General features: G+C 41.9%; 1 pseudogene across 1 annotated transcript; it reads left to right on the top strand.

The window, feature by feature from the left end:
- The first annotated feature begins 7,192 nt into the window (after positions 1–7,192).
- Positions 7,193–7,839, top strand: LOC310986286 (nicotinamide riboside kinase 2-like; annotated as a pseudogene). Its single transcript has 2 exons — positions 7,193–7,485; positions 7,663–7,839. The product of its transcript is annotated as a nicotinamide riboside kinase 2-like (transcript).
- The last annotated feature ends 9,906 nt before the right edge of the window (positions 7,840–17,745 follow it).

Here is a 17,745-nt window from a genome sequence, read left to right as displayed (position 1 = left end):
GCTGAGCTTCTATGTTGTACGTTTTCTTGCCAGGAAGTCCAACTCAAGGGCTGGGTCACAGGCCACAGTATGAACAATGTGACAGAATAAAAACTCTTAACAGACAGAAACATGAACAATGGAGCATCAAATATACTCTGTGCCCCCAAAGTCCCAAAACTGGACAATCATATCACCACCCTCCAGAAATCCATCATTTTTAGGCTATGTCCCAAACCCTGAGACAAAAATATCTCTCTTTGTGGACAAGGAAACAAAGACCAAATGGAAGACTACTAACTGGTCTCTCTGGCCCACCAACAGAATGTGTTGATGTGAATGCTGGATTCTGTTTGTGAGCCTAATTTTGCATTAATTTGTATCAAAATTATCACGTCAGACTTGCATAAGAGAGTCACATTAAAAGCTCCACTTACATAACCTGTGTCTGGGGTTTTCCAGGTCCAGCAATAAATAAATAAATCCAGCTAAGATAACTCCCTAAAAACCCTCAGATATCCCAGAGGTAGCTCAGATAAATTTCAGCCCGAAAATAAAAGTGAGATAAACATGTGCGTGCGTGCCTATGCTAACAAAGCCAGGAAGGAAGAGGCCTACAAGCTTGAATGAATGTAAACAATACTGGATTTAGTATTTAAAAAAAAAAAAAAAACAGCTTTGCAAATGTGTTATGAGGGAGGAAATTTAGCCTACCACATTTGTCACATGATGCTGTGCAGTTGTTAGTGTGAAGGATGGAATGTGTAGGCCTATAAGGTATTTCCACATTTTCATATTCTGGTAATAGAACATTTTTGTGTTTTTACAATATGAATATTTTATGTCATGCTATAGGCTACTTTACTAATGCACCGTTAAGCTGGATACCACCCGCCATTCAACTCCAACAGAAGAAGAAAGGCTACTTGGTTTTCGGACAGGAAGCAGACGCAGACGCACGAACCCGGAAGTCTCCAGAAGAGGGCGCGCAGAACTGAGGAGCTGAACAAAGTTTGTGTCCATCGTCTGTTGAAAATATACTTATTTTGGGTGAGTAAATGCTCATGATAATCATTAATTTTTGTGAAATTGGACAAACGTGCACATGCAGGGGAAGATGTTTGCACTCGAGTGTGTTTGCAGTTTTGCGGAGTAATGACGATTAAGTTAAGCTAGCTACCACATTGCGATCATGGATGTATTATGATTGCGATGCTAACTGAGCTATGGCTATCACCCAGGGAGGTGGTATCCATGGAAACAAACGTGTCTTGTGGTGTAATGTAGACATGTTGCTGAAATGTTGCAAGACCGGTGGTTTTAAGCTGCACTGGTGAATTTTATTTATTTGGAGTGCATGTTGACTGGCTGCACAGTGGGACATTGCGACTCAAGTATGTTTATTAGTGTGTCATTTAGGTGTGTGCACCAGGGAAATGTTTGTACTTGAGTAGCCTATGTTGTGTTTTTCGGAGTGATCAACTTGACATGTTTGAGCCATTAGAGCACCTGCTGCAATGTTAGATACTGTAGGTAGGCCAAGGATTCCTGAACTGCTGTGCTGCTGCTAGGGGAAAAAAAGGGTAATAGCAATACCGTGGTGTTATATTTTACCAACTAAATAAATAAATAATATACATTATTTCAAATGGGGTAGTGCAAATAGTAAAATTCAAGAAAATAATTTGTAACCTGAATTAAAACTATTTTAATAATAAAAATATTTTTAAAAAGTACAACCAAACCCACTTGATAAATAGACTATATTACTTTTTTTTAATGTATCAGGCATGGCACAGGCTGCGTCTGCTAGGTTATAAAGTAAAAGCGGGTGCTGCATGGCCTGAAAAGTTTGGGAACTGCTGCTGTAGGTTAAACGTCATCATTGGGAAACCTGTTTTGTAGACATTTTGCTGAAATGTCAACATGAGTTCAAAGTTCCCTCTCCAGGCGGCAGCCTTGAAAAAGCAGCGGCTGAGATCAATCTGGCAAGGTCTTTGTATATTGTGTTACTATACGTATGTTAAGCAGCTGTCATGCTCAGCTCTACTGGTGTCAGTTATTGTGTCTTGTTTAGCCTATACTACAGTGGTGGAGGAAGTACACAAATCTTTTACTGTAGTTAAAGCAGCTATCACAATCTGCTCCTCAGTTCCCTGTCGGCCCTTGTTTTCCAGCTGCTGCTCACTTCTCCCGTCCCACATTCTTCCCTCATTTTCCTCCTCTACCAGTCCACCAGGTGTTCTTAGACTTTTCCTTTTCTTGTCATACCTCACTCCTGCGCTCAGCCACACACCTGCTCCCATCTACACCTCATTATCTGATTAACTTTGCACCAAATAAACCAGTTCACTTCCTTTGTTCCTTGCTTGTATGTTATGTTGCTGTGTGCTTCCTATCTTGTTTCTGTGGTTGACTTTTGGACTCCTGCCTGCTCCTGACTGGATTTGTTTGTCTGTCTGAACTGACTTCTCTTGCTGTGACCCTTGTCTTTCTCACTGTCCCATTAACCTTTACCAGAATAAGAAACGGGAGGCATTGAATACATTATTAAACCTTTTTAGGAAACACATACAAATAGACAAAACACAGAAAAACATCAGAACTGATTTGGCAACACATGCTGCAATTACACACAAAACAATCGTAGTGAATCGTAGTACACGTTTGTTGTACAGTGAAATGGTTTGAATTTAAAAAGTCCAGGTCATTGAAAAATGTTGTCCAACAGAGGATCATCACTTTTTTTGTGTCCTGCGGAGACACTTCTGTTGGGCTGTGTATTCACAGTGAGTTGTGTGAATTTTGTTTGTGTTTTGTCTGTTTGCATATGTTTTGTTAGGTTGCAGTTGGTTGAGGTCTCTAGGCCACCATTGTGACAGCCGTGTGTGAAGTCAGACTTTTATTTAATGTGAAATCGAATACAAACCTCACAGTCGGTTTATGTTGCTACAGAGAGCACATCTCATATGGGCTCTCTATGTAGGAGATTGCCGGTTCGACTCCTGACCAGGTTGATCATTTCCTGATACCTCCACTGCCCTGTCCAATAAGGGCAAACATGTCCACAAAATACCTTAAAAGCTGCAGCTCTGTTTTTCTAAACAGCGCAAAGGTGGCCATGGTCAGTGTGATGAAGGTGTCACGCTCCCTTGTGTTCTCTGGAGAACATCACCCAGCTCAGAAATGGCTACAGAGGAATCTCCCGAACAATACTCCCAGAAAGCTTCACGTGAATAGCTAGTTACTAGTTTGCCAGGAAAGTTGTTGTTTGACGTGTGGGCCTGGTTACGGGATGCCTGGTGGTTTTTGTTGGGTGGCCATGGCAACAGGTTTACAAGTTGTTGCTGCTGGTTGTTAATAAGGTCAAAGCAGACAAGGTTTTCTTTCTTTACATCTACTGCATGTAGTTTGGCTCTCACAGGCATTCACTGATCTGTCTATCTAAAACAATCATCTTTGTTCTCCTCCAGCTAATTTAGTTCTTTATGCAGTTTGAAGTTTTATTTGATAACCCGTGAATCTTTGAATACTCTTACAGTATTTGTGAACACTTATTTATAAATAGACATGACCTCTGGCCTATAGGATTACATTTGGCAGCACATTTTGGTCTGTAAAACTGGGGTTGTGGTTGGGTTCAGGTCTCAGTTTATGAACACTGCAGACAAAATATCTATACCTTCTGCTGCAACAAAGCAGAAAAAGGATTAACACCTACATCACATTGTTTGAGATGTGCAAAATAAATCTGTGATGATACCTGTCAGTTGCTTCATATCTCCTGTGCATACGCATTATAGGTTGCCTGCTAGGAGCTCAAAATGAACTTTTGTTCAATTTTAAGTTACATTTTGAGATTTACTTTTTACATGTGACACTGAAGGAATCTGACAATTGCCATAACCCTTTGTGATTCCATATTATCCACAAGTTTATGAACGTCATCTATGGTCAAAACCGGAAGCCGATTTTGCCGGTTTGGTGGAATTGTACGTTTACATTTCCATGGTTTTCAGTCGTTGTCATAGTTGTGGTAAACGCATGGATCTACTAATACTGGCTTTTAACACGGATGTCAATTTGTGTGATATCCATTGTTAAAAGCTGGTGTGATGATCCATGCGTTTTACAGATTTTCATTGAAAAAAAAAAAAAAGAAATCCATGCATTTACCGCGACTACCGAAACCATGGAAACGTAAACATAAAATTCCACCGGAAGAGCAAAACCAGCAAAACAGGCTTACGTTTTTGACGTTCGGAAAAAGGTGGATAAGATGACATCTTTTGTAATTGCCAATATTGCTATTGCTTTTATGTCGTTAAACATCAAGCTGCAACACTTTGGTCCCATTGCCTCTGTAACTAAAGATGCACCGATCCCGTTTTTTCCGATCCAATCCAATAGCGATACTAAGGCTTTGACATCGAACTTCGTTTTTCGAATATAATTCGAATATTAAAAAAATATATATATTCAAACGAATATGGGGCAGCTTCTAAATATTCAAACCTTTTACTTTTTTCAGCCTGTTGAAGTTGTGAAACACCAAGCTCATTAGCATTGATCACCTGGGGCTCCTGTACTTATGACGTTATCACGTTGTTAGCGCCTGACGCCTGTTCACACTTCTTCACTGAAAAACAATGGCGGAGCAAAAGGCTGCGAGTGCGACAACCACAGAGGGAGAAGTTGAAATATACACAGTGTTTCCTCTACGGTACATTCATTTAGGAGTGGCCCCCTAAAATGTGGACATAACACAGATACATATAAAACACAAAAGAGTTGGCTGCTCATCTCCCACAGAGCATAAAGGCAAAAGGGAGAGCTTTGGTGGGACAAGGGCCTTTATACAAACGTGGGGTTCCCCGAAAAAGGAACGCACTCAACGCAGGGAACATAGGCTAATTAAGGTTCGCCTGAGGAGGAGTAGCTCATAATCATCAGGTATGTAAACAAAAAACATTTTGTGTAATTATATAATCCCTGTTACACCTCATCTGAGGATAATTTAGAAATATCCTAGTGGATTTTTTGTTTTAGGTAATTTCTTGAGAAATAGGGTGGTCTTCTCTTCAGCAGTGGGACACAGATAAGATGTCAATGACAGTGTTTAAGTCTGAAACATGAGTGGAGGGGGTTGTGTTACCTCGTCTGCCCTACAAACCACCTGCGGATGCTGAGTGTAATTTATGCTTTTTGTGTCTCATTAACTCATGTGGCAGTAGCACTCCGTAAAAAAGGTACTTAATCTGACAAAAACAGGTGCAAATAGCACACACACACACCAAAAAAATGTAATACTGGGTGCTGGACCAAAGGGTAAATATGAGGTGAAGAAGAGAGTCTGCACACCAAAAGCTGCTCCTTGAAAATGTAATAAACATGACATTTCGGGCACCTGCCCTTCATCAGCATCATCTGGTGTGCGGACTGAAAATCAAATATAGTTGTACTAAATCCATGATAGGATGTTGGTGCACTGGCTCACTGTAAACATTGTAGAGTGTCCTAGTGTCCTGCCTCGATGCACTAGTCTAGCAGCATTTCATGCAGCCACAGCAGCATCTTGATGTTATCTTCAGGATGCAGCGTTCTTCCGGCTGGACACAGCTATTTTCTGCTGTGTGTGTGTGTTTTCCTTTATGCAGTCTTGGAGGGTGGATTTGGACACTCCAGACGCTCAGTTTGTCTCTGCCAGCTGACAGCCAGTTTTTTCTTGGTTATGACAACACAACAACAGAGACACAACTATTAACAACAAGACAAGATCAGGCCAATGTGTGTGAGGATCATGAATGAAAAGGAAATGTGAATACCGGTATTTGCTTTGCAAGTCAATTTTTTGTGTGCGCAAAATTTTCTGCTTGCGCTCCTAAAATTTTAAGTTAGGGGATCACTGTGCTATTAGTAAAATAAGTTATCCTGGAGACATGATGGATTAAATGTATCCTCAGTGCTTGGTGGCTTCTGGTGAGCATATACAAAACTTTGGTCAGAGAAATATTTTTCCTATTGTCTCCTGCCGTGTGAGTCTTAATCCATAACATGACTGAAGCATGTGTCAGACAGAAACTGTTTACCACCTGCATGCATGAGCAAAGATATTCTCACAAACATGCAGTTTGTGTACATATTTGTTTCTTTATGGATCTTGCTGTTGGTATCGTGTATTGAAGACACATGACTCACATAACACAGCATGTCACAACATTTAATTCTCCACAGCTGTAAAAAACAAAACAAAACAACAACTCCTGTCTGTTGTTTACTTACTCTGCTCTTTACTACCCTCTCTTGACCTGAGCCTGAGGTAGTTTTTAGTTTATTGCTGAACTGAGTCCTGCTGAATCCACAAATGTGGTCTAAGTTCATGACAGTCCATCCAGTAGTTGTTCAGATATTCCAGTCATACTGCTTTACCTAGGCTATATATGGCAAACATGTTTTTTTTAAACAGCAAGAATAATGATACATTTTGTGCAGTTAGATTCCATAACTGCCTTGGCAGATACAGGCAGATCTGGTTTTGTATGATGCTGATTCTCTGTCTCTTTTTGAGGTTATAGAAATCTCTGCACTGACACAATTGGAAAACGCCCAACATTGTGGCTGCTTACTGTCATCTTGGCTAGATGAGCCAGCTGACTCTGGACTGTGTATGCTTGCTTGCTTGAGTGCCTGTTCTTAAAGTTGTGTGACCCTTAAATTTTGTTGGTTTGTTGTCAACCTCGGCATGAAAAGTCAGACAAACAAATAAAACTTCATACAGCATCTATGGTTAAGAGAAGGCTTCAGCTGTCTGGGACACAACGGCAGAGTTTCTAAAGCCACACCATGTCCCTACACAATGAGCAGCAGTTGCAAGGGGAACTACAGAGATTAGGAGTTCAACTGAGCAACCATTTCACTACTCTCAAAAACTCCCTGTTGCACTATGGACGGATGAGCACACATGGGTTCAAAATCTGGGTTAATGGAGCTTCCTTTCACATTCAGATGTTGATCCATCAGGCATGACTGATTGGACAGACTGGCCAGTCTGTGTCATACGGGTTTTCATTTAATCAATGCTGCATTTGACTTGTTTCTGTGCGACCTGGACTATTTGAATAAAAGGGTTACAAGATCTGTACTACTGAAGCCTATGAACACCATTCTTGAGACTCCTCTTCACTGACTGACCGAACCAAACCAAACCGACAGCATGAAGTACATCATCGGCATCGGCTGTGTGACCAACGGGGGTGCACCCTGACCAACCGGCTGATCAAGACCCTGCCCAACTGTTGTGTGGTTCGCCAGGACGACTTAAAGTCGTCACAGCGCTGGATGTGGACGCCATGATGAGCACCATCTATGCCTGGCGGGAAAACCCGGTCAAGTACGATATGGTACGATACGGAGATCGTTCCAAAGTCCGACCACGAGGAGGAGGAGGAGACTCACATCCTCATCGTGGAGGGCTTCCTGCTCTACACCTACGGACCTCTGATCGACGTGCTGAATAGGGCTGGGACGATATGCTTTTCTCCCGATTCGATTCTTCTACGATTTTTTGGATGGACTCTCTGTGTAAAAAAGGCAAACAAATGCACATTGCACAATATAAAAAAAAATTCAAAAAAATATTTATTATTGCAGATTTATGTGAATCGATTTTTTCTCCCACCCCAAGTGCTGAACCAACGTTACTTTATTTCCATCCCATACGAAGAATGCAAGAAGAGGAGGTGCTCGAGGAACTACTCGGTACCAGACCCCCCCCCCCCCCCCCCCCCCCCGGTCTGTTTGACAGACACGTTTGGCCCATACCTGAAACACAAGAACATGGTGCTTCTTCTTTTGACTTAACTTTACCAGTCACCTCTTGACAGTTGCAGTAATATTCGAATATATCCGAACGAATTACGGGTCATTCAATAATCGTTCGAACCTCATTTTTCTAAAAACTGACAGCCCCTCTGTCATGTTTTCTCAAAATATGATCCAATCCTCCTGGCCTTGAAGAGGCGCCACTGTTACTTTGCTTTTTGTTTTTTGACATTGAAAGTAATTGTTTTTGTATAAAATTAAAAGCAGAACTTTCTTCCATCGATGCATACATTTGAATTACAGTCAAATGTATTGTCCGTGTAAACAGCAAAAATAAACTAAATGGATTTCAGTTCATAAACAAAAAAATATGTTGGTGTAATAATTAAGTCATTAGTGGCGTTCCCCCTCTTTGGCCACATTGATGAAATCATGTGCTGAATGAGTAAAATGTGAATGAGACTTAAGTGAACTACATCAGAATGCTTCCATCTAGTGGCTTAAATATTCAAATTACACAGCAGAGGTCTGTCTGGACCTAACTTCTGGTCTCTGTAGATGTAAATGCAAAATAGACAAAACAATGGAGAAAGTGTTAACTAAATGAGTCAGAGATGAGCTGAGGCTGTAGCTGAAGTTTGTTGAAGGAGCATGTAGCAATCATGGGCCAGATTTGGGCCATAGAACTGGTTGTATTCTGGGCTAGAAGAAAACAAACATGTTGCCCCTTATCCAGTTTTGTCTGACAAAGCATTTGTGTTGTTATGAGATGCTGGTTGTCTTTATACTACAGATTTAGTTCTTTCATTTTATTGAGCAGAAGTATCTCTAAATACCATAGAAATGGGCAACAACAACAACACAACACGCTATCCAAAAGAGAAAGAAAGATGGAGCGCTATTAAACCTCGAACTGATCTCTTCCACCTAACACCCTGACTTGCAACACCAGCACTTACAAGGCACTTTTGGTGTACTTCTTTACCCGATGACTTTGCACTTCCTGAGTAGAACTGCACTGCTTTAGTGTGTGAATGAAAGTACGATTTGCTAGCTATAGCTTTAAGTCTAGAACCTGGGCAAACAACATGTGCATGTAAATGAGAAAAGAATGCTATAAGCTTTGGCGATCTGAAGCCTCTGCTGAATGAATAAAATGTGAATGTGACTTCATCAGCTTTAACTCCATCAGAGTGCTGCCATCTAGTGATTTTAAAACCTAACTTACATGACACAGAAGGGTCTGCAGCAGAGTACCGCTCAACACTGCTTTCTTTTAGAGTTTAATAGGTTTGTTGGCTTTTGTGTAACCTGCCCCTCTGATCGTCTAATCCTTACTGAGCAGGTATTTTGAATTTCGTAGTGAAATAAAAAGAAGAAACTAGGGGTGTAACGGTATATGTATTCGTCCCGTGCCGTCACGGTACGGGGGTCACGGTTCGGTGCACACAGTCACACGACGAATACGTCTGAATGAATTAAAAAAAAAAAAAAAAAAAAAAAAAAAAAAGTCGAGTCCTCACTCGAATCCAGGTGGCGGTAATGAGCCTCGAAGCTGCCTGCAGCCGTCATAGCAGACGAAGAAGAGAAGTGATGAGAGAGTGAAGTTAGAGGAGGAGAGCTGTCTGCTTCATTCATGTCACTGTGGCTTCTCAATGAAACAAACGGCGGCGGCGGCGGCGGCTCGCGACCATAATACATCCATGCTCGCGACTGGTCCACCGGACAAAGTCCGTCGGCGATGTTTCACGGATGCGCGGTGCGTCGCTAGAAACGCATCAAACACGTAGCGCATGTTCAACCCGATATGTCAATCACTGGTGCAAGTAAAAAGACTAGTTGTGTGCAACAACTTATCCCGCAGCTTTTAAGCCTCTTGACATGAACACAGACAGGTGAGGAGAAAAGGAGACCGCACTATATATAATCAGACACATTGTCTGATGAAGGGCTGACGCCCGAAACGTGTGAGTGACATTAAACTGTCACGGGAGCTTTTAACTAGTGTGCGGTCTCCTTTTTTCCTTACCTGTGTCTTTCTTGGTGGTCCAGCACCTAGTCTTCAGTTTTTTGGGGGATGTGCGTGTAGCTGCCTAATATGTTTTATGAACACAGGCAGGACCAGAAACATCACCAAAGTAACTGCTAGTCTAATTTAACTGTGCAAACCAACATTGATGTCAGTTTATTGTTTTGTTTTTTTAATAATATTTTTTTAATAATAATAATTTAATAATTCGAATAGTTGCCAGTTGTCAAGTGCACGTTTTTTTTCCTCTAGAATTAATGAATGGCATTATAACACTCCTAATGCACTTGTTTTATTTTGTATTCTTTTTTCTTTTAACTTTTATAACACAAGACAGATTTTAGTTTTACATTCAATTATGGCGCATTTCCACTAGCACGGTTCGGCTCGGTACGGCTCGGCGCGCTATTGCGTGTTTCCACTAGCACGCAGTACCTGCAACCGGGTACATTTTTGGTATCACCTCAGCCCTGGTTCCAAGCGAGCCGAAGCGTTACTAAAACGTGACGTCAGCCGACTGCCTTCCACTGATTGGCCGATGAGTGTCGTCACTGGAAGCGACGACCGACAACAGAAATGTTCCTGCTGAAGCCTGAAGCCTGTTATTACCAGAGAATTTCTAATATTGAGACTGGCTCTGTTATTACGTGACTTTATTAAGTTTTAATATTTTTTCATGCGAGAAAGTAACTGTTTAGATCCCCATGTGCGGTTAGTTTATCCAAACGACGGCTGTTTAGAAGTTTGCCCCGATGTTTTTCGGAGAAGTGAAGCTCCAGGTCCGAGCAGCGACCGCGACATCACAGAGGCAGCAGCCCGGCTCCTGACGTGCTCCGCCGGCCAGCCTACCATCGTCACCCCGAGGAGAAAACGACCGCTAATTAACTTACCCGATGGCTTAGAGGTTTACCACCAGCTGGTTAAACTCTTAAATGTTGGTCTCATTGATGACATCTAACAATTGTGGCTGTAGCAGCAGTTTGTTTGTGGTTAGAAAGAAGAGCAGCACTGCCTTGGGGTCTGAACGCACAGAAAACACCACATTTACATCAATAAATACATGTTTTACAATGAACCAGGCCGATCTCAGAGCTGGCAAGACTCTCCGGTAAGGCATATTGAACGGTTAAATGCCGCTAACGGGACGAGAGCAGTCAAAACGGCGGTTTAAAGCTAGCTACAGCGAGGGTAGGTTCACTTCCTGTTTACAAAGTAAAAGCACCAATTCTATCGTAATGGCTTTCCCTATGATAAAAGGCAACGGGTATTTTATTTTGTGAAAATAACCGGAAGTGCGTTGCTCACTACGGCTAGCTTTAGTAACGCCGACTTCGTTGAAACAAAATTGTAAACAGCTGGTATTTTGTCAGATTTTCAACATGTTGGGGATCTAAACGACTACTTTCTCGCCTGAAAATGTTTCAAATGTTGCTAAAGTTATATATTTACAGAGTTTAGAGCGTTGCTCGGCGCCGTGTAAATGACGTCACGGCGGTACTAGTGATACTCAGTTGTAATGGAAACACAACCAAACCGAGCCGAGCCATGCCGAGCCGAGCCGTATCGAGCCGAGCCGTGCTAGTGGAAATGCGCCATTAGTGTCTGTTGTACCGAAACCGTACCGAACCGTGACCCCTGAACCGAGGTACGTACCGAACCGTGACTTTTGTGTACCGTTACACCCCTAGAAGAAACCGTTCTTTATTTATTTACCAGTAGGGGTGGGGGAAATAATCGATTCATGTAAGAATCGAGATTCTTATTTTCTAAGATTCTGAATCGATTCATAATCTTCAAAAATCGATTTTTTATTAGTTTTCCTCCGTCTCAATACGCGCCCTCACAGCGCCGTACACAGCGCTGCAGCACGCCATGGCGCTAAAAGACGCTACCCCCTACAAACGTTAACTGATCTGATTTAAATGCTCTATTGAATGTCTGTGACTAGGCTTCTGTACATCAGCAACCCGACCCTCTATTGAGGAGAGAGGACGATCGCTGTTTTTTTTTTTTGTTTTTTTTTGCCGTTAAACACACACGCGCTCCAGCTGAGCAGCCACATCCACTGCGCTCTGGATCAGCTGATCGGTGCTCAGGTGACGTTAGATCTTCACTTTTTTAAACTCATACAAAGTGCAGCCAAACAGCAGGCTGAAGAGAGAGGACCAGCAGCAGCAGCTCCTCTGACAGCTCCTCTGTGGCGCTGCAGAGTCAGACAGGCTGCAGGTCAGCTGGCGTTTTTTTTTTTTTTTTTTTTTAAGCAGCGACTTTGTTACAGGTGATACATGTCTATGTGCATGTGCATGAGAACTGATTTTGAATCGAATAGACACCCAAATACTCACATCCCTTCAGTCCAGGCTTTTGAAAAGAGAGTAGCCTATAAAATCAGCTTCATGTAGCAGTTTACTTTAAAATGGTTCAAATATATTGCTGCTGAATAAATCTGAAACATGTGATGTGCATTTTGGGGGGGGGGGATATGGCTTCTGATATAATAGTCTGTAGACATCATCATCATTCAACTTTTTCACATGGTCTGGTGTTAATAAAGCAAACTAAAAATCGCAAAAATAAAATCAAGAATCGGTTGAATCGAATCGATTTGTGAATCGAATCGGTTGAATCGAAAATCGATTTTGAATCGAATCGTGACCCTAAAAATCGGAATCGAATCGAATCGTGAGCCACCCAAAGATTCACATCCCTATTTACCAGGGCCTGAAATTCACAGCGGGATTAATATTATGGATTCCCACAAATTTAGCTCTTATAATGTGGGCGATTCCTGCATACAATTACAGCGATGTGTAATAACGTTCAGTAAATGTTTGCATCAGAGCTGAATGCAGGACATTAGATCAGACTTCCATCATCGCAGGGGGTAATGCTCCTGTTGCCACCCGCCATAAAACTAAAACAAAGAAGATCCACTAACTACAGACTTGGTGCACTCTCTCCTTCTCTCTCTACCAAGCGACGAGCCCCCTCTGCTGCCACAGCATCGCTCTCACGATCAAACAAAAACTTTGCCAGATTCAATGAGGTATTCAATGTCAAAATATGATAATCGGGACAGCCCTAGACCGAAATCCTCCGGATGCATAGTGCAGATGCTGCTGACAAGCAACCAAAAGACTAATTTCAGGCTAACTGGCTCGGCATATATCCAAGGCTTGAACATAGCAATGGTTAAATGAGCTGCTCAATTTGTAAAATGTACGGTGCTGTGCCTTCAGCTGATGTTACAAAACGTCAACTTTGTGTTGTTACTCAGATGGCGTTTCTCATAGACCCAGCCGGCAACAAAGGGAACGCCCACAAAACACCACATCTAGTGAATCGGTGGGGGAAAACGAACCAATCCCCAGCCCGCTATACTGTGAAAGCGCGGCATTTAAACTTTTATTTAACGCTTGTCGGTTGTCATGTTTTACTCATATCTGCTGACAAAGAGCTATAGTAAAAAACTACATTCGAGGTAGATTGTTGTATTGTATTGGAATGATTCGACTCAATGGCCCAAAGTGTCATACCCAGACATCTGTTGCTATCTGAATCATCAAATTGATGAATTTCAGGCCCTGATGACTTACAGAAGCTTTTACTTTTACTAGGTAGATGGACAGGTGGATAGTTATAGATTTACCTTCAATGAATTACATCAATGTGCTGCCATCTTGTGGTTTAAATATTCAAACACAGCAGGGTGTCTTTGCCTCACCAACACTGGCAATTTCAAACTGTATACTATGGTAAAAGTAACTATGGTGTTAGTGTTAGGCATACCTTTGTCGTCCCCCTGATATCGAAAACAACATTTCAATTTAGTTCATGCAGTTGTTTTGATTGAGTCAACTCTGCCAGGTCCAAATGTTTCCCTGCAGTTGAGTGTAACGGGTTAAGTGTGCAGGATCCTTTGTCTGTATTACTAGTATTTTCCTATCTTGATTGAACCCCTGTAAAAGATGGATGGTACAACAAGACACACACTCAGAGCCTCCAGAGATCCAAAGATATATCTTTCTCTTTTCTCCCATTTCCGTCACACAGGAGATTTAGTTCAGTAGGCCAGCTAACAGCTGGAGCCTGCCTGTCTGTCAGTTGATGTCTGCTAACTTTAGACTACAGTGCATTTCATAAAGGGGAAGAGCACTGAATTTTCCATCTTGCTGTGAGGTGTATTTACTACACTTTCACACTTCACATTATTTTCTTGGATGTGCATTGAAAAGCCAAGTTTGATAGAGGTGACAGTGTCTAAATGAAAGTAAAAACAGCATCTTCTCCAGGCTCCAGACTTTGGCTAATATCTTCTCTCTTGACTCCCATGGGTAACTAGGCTGGGTCTCTCGTTGATATCACTTCCTGCAGCTACACTCTGCACCTTCTCTGTAGGGACTGTGAGGTGTTCTGGTTCAGGTGGGATATGAAAACCCTTCATGAAGTTCAGGGTCTATCTCCAGATTTCCCCTGAGAATCTCAAAAGAGAAGGTGCCCAGGGCATCTAACTTGAGCCACCCCAACTGACTAACTTTCAACAAGAACGAGCAGCAACTCTACACTGAGCCCCTTTTCCCATCTTTTAGGCTGAGCCAGACACCTTGCACAATTTCAGCAATTTGTATCCATGATCTCATTCTGTGTCACTACCTATAGACCCCCCCCTCCACACACACACACACAGTTTTCTGAACCTAAGTCTATACTCTTACCCTCAAACAGCCCTTTGAACTTGCCACAGCGTCTTTGTTCTTCAACTATAGTGGCTTCCTACTTCTCAGACCCCCAGGAATATTTGAAAACACATACTCCAGCCTTTCTCACCCAACAGTCAGGATGAAGCAGGACAGACAACAGCAGCTCTTTATTCTCATTAGCCAAACTGCTTGCGTGTTAATGACCTGCACATCCCCACCTGATTGGATGAGACAGCCGAATGGGGGAGGATTCAGTCTGTCATGTGATTGGCTGAGATTAATTGCCACAATTACACAAGGTCTCACAGCTGACAATGCATATCAGAGCAAAAACTGAGTCATTACAGAGGTAAGGAGCAGCCTTTCGAGATGCAGATCTGGTTGAAAGCCACAATAGTCTCCTTAAGAGCCTGATGCTCACTTTGACTGAGCTTCACAGACCCTGTGTGGTGATGGGGGACTTATAGCGTCATGTTTTGTGGAAATTAGACATGACTAACAACGCTTAACGCTGGAAATGTCATATATCTCCACATGGGGGCTCTGGAGCTCAGACAGGGAGACCATCACACTCCTTCCTTATCACCTCTCCTACCAAGGCCTTTCTCTTCTCAATGCTCAGTTTGGCTGGGGAGCCACACATGACACATCTTCCACTTCCAAGAGTGATTGAAGCCACTGGGATATTGGCAATCTTCAATGGAACTACATTTTTTCGTAGCCTTCCTGAGGTCTATGCAATCCCATCTGAGCTGTGCAGGCAGCTCCTTTCTCCTCCTGGTTTGGTTTTTGCTCTATTTATGCTGTTGCCAGTCGTAAGGCCTTACTGAGTCATGTCCAGTCGGCAAAGGCGTTGCAAATTATCTACCGGTAAATATTAATGTGATATTTTACTTTTCTTTTTTGAACATTTTCTAAATGTAAAATTCTTTTCACTTTTATATCATAGGTATTGAGAGATCACATTCATGCAGCTGAGAAGTGTCTGTTGTAAAGCTGTCAAAACACAGGAACTTATACAATGTTACAAATGTTTAGTTATAATTATAATACAATCTTCAAAGTATTTTTAATAAACAATGACCTATATGTGTACTAGATCATGTTTTAAAAGTCTCATTATCAAATTAAGTTGTTTTCATGGAAATAAAATGTGTCCATTGAATTTATATGACAGTTGAATTTCAAATTGAAAGGATTTAACAGTTGCACAATGCATTGCTCACACAAAAGGTCAGATAGACATGTTTAAAGAATTAATTAAGGTATCCACACGTTATGGAGAAGTATAGTGTGTTTATGCCGGCAAAACATGTTAAAGTAACTTAATGAAAAGAGAGATGAGAAATACGTGTGTGATACATACTGTAAGTGTTTAAGTGGACAGCCTACTGAGGGATAGGCCTATCTGCTGTAGAGAGATCTGTTCAGCTGAAGTCTCTTTAGCCAGACATCATCATCATCATCATCATCATTATTATTATTAGTGCTTTTTCATGCTGTGTAATCCTTTTAACCGTCTGTGTCACTCATTGTAGTTTACATGTTTACTAGATATGCTCACTCCAGAGTTATATCATATCCCGAATGTTGGCAAATGTCTGTCGACTCGACACCAAGGGCTTCTGAACAGAGGGAGACCCAATCCTGGACCAGAACAGAACATGTGATATGCTAGAAAGTGGGTCAGAACCCAGAAATTACAGGCCTTTATAACAGAACAGGAGGGAGAGGGGAGGTGTGAACTGGCTGCCTGACTGACGGGAGGAAAACAGGATACGAGAGGAGAGAAATCAGCGGTATGAGTGAGGAGGAGTCCTAATGATCGCTGAAGGACAATCGTGAGGACAGGAGAGGACAGGGGTTTAAAGATGGGGTAAAATCTGAAGGGTGGTGGTGGGGTGAGGGGCAAGAGAGCCGTGTGATTGGCCGGCCAACAGGCTACTTCCTTGGGCTGACACATGTTGACAGCTGCAGAGTAGGAATGAAGTGTTTTGAGGTTGAACAGCTGATTGGTCAAGGAGAGGAGTGGAGGGGGGAGAAGGAGGAGCGATGAATCAGCCAGAGCCGTTCAGAGAGCAGGATATTCAAAATAGTAATAATTAACATGGATGTAGGTCTGTTGGCTCTCTGCGTGTCTCAGATGGTGTTTATTCACACACTGTCTGTCAGTGAGCAGCAAGAATTGTGGGTAAAGACTGTAGTTGTATTTGTAGTCTGAGGGGAGTTTGTGTACTGTATGTTGTCCGTCCAGGTCTGAACGCTGACAAACAAAGGTGAAAAAATGGATACATTTTTAAGAATTCGGTTCTAATTTGGTTAACCATGATGATTAATTAATTGAAATGGAATAGGAGTTTTTTTTTCTGCAGCCCAAAACTAAGGAGTTTGCAGACTCCATCTCGTCACTGAGTTGTGTTGAGACCAAGATGCTGTCTGTTGTGACACTGTCCATGGTGCTGAACAGATTTAACTCCTTGGGCACTAGTTTCATGGCAATTAGTCAAACGATACATTTTTCAACTAATCTAGCGATTATTTTTTGGTTGACAATTATTAATTTACAGCTGGCAGCTGACCAAGCTGCCGGAGGAGATCTGCTGTTCCTGTCTCTTTAGCCTGGTTTTTGGCTGCACTTTGTACAAAAAGAGTTCAAGATCCAACCTCCATCTGAGCACCGTCGGCTGAGAAAGAGCTCAATGGATGTGGAGGTTCACAGCTGTAGCAGCGTGTGTGTTTTATAACGGCAAGAAAAAAACAGCCTCCACTGAATAAATGGGCTATTTAAAAAAACTCAACTCTCGTATAGCCTATTTGAAGCTGCAGCTCTACATCGCGCACAAAAACAGCAAAATTGTTTATTTTACCAACATGTTTACTATACCCAAATCCGAATGTCATGACACACGTTCATTTTTAATTTTAATCGTTGCAGAAGGCACACGTTCGAACATCAGTTTTCTTCGAATGTTCTCATTTTTAAAATAATTTGAATTCTGTTCAAATACCGAAGTTCGTTCTATACAAGTATCCCAGAATGCATTTCACTCCAAACAACAGTGTTGGCGGGAAAAGCAGGCTAAAACCTTTTTATAATCCCACTGTAGCGCTGTTATTATGTCACTTTATTAAGTTTTAATATTTTTTCATGCGAGAAAGTAACCAATTAGAAAACCCAATATGTGGTCAGTTTATCCAAATAATGCCTTTCTGGAA

Source organism: Trachurus trachurus (genome assembly GCF_905171665.1).
Source record: "Trachurus trachurus genome assembly, chromosome: 5".
Lineage (NCBI taxonomy): Eukaryota > Metazoa > Chordata > Actinopteri > Carangiformes > Carangidae > Trachurus > Trachurus trachurus.
Note: the sequence above shows the minus strand (reverse complement) of the source record. Positions and strands in the feature narration are given on the sequence as shown.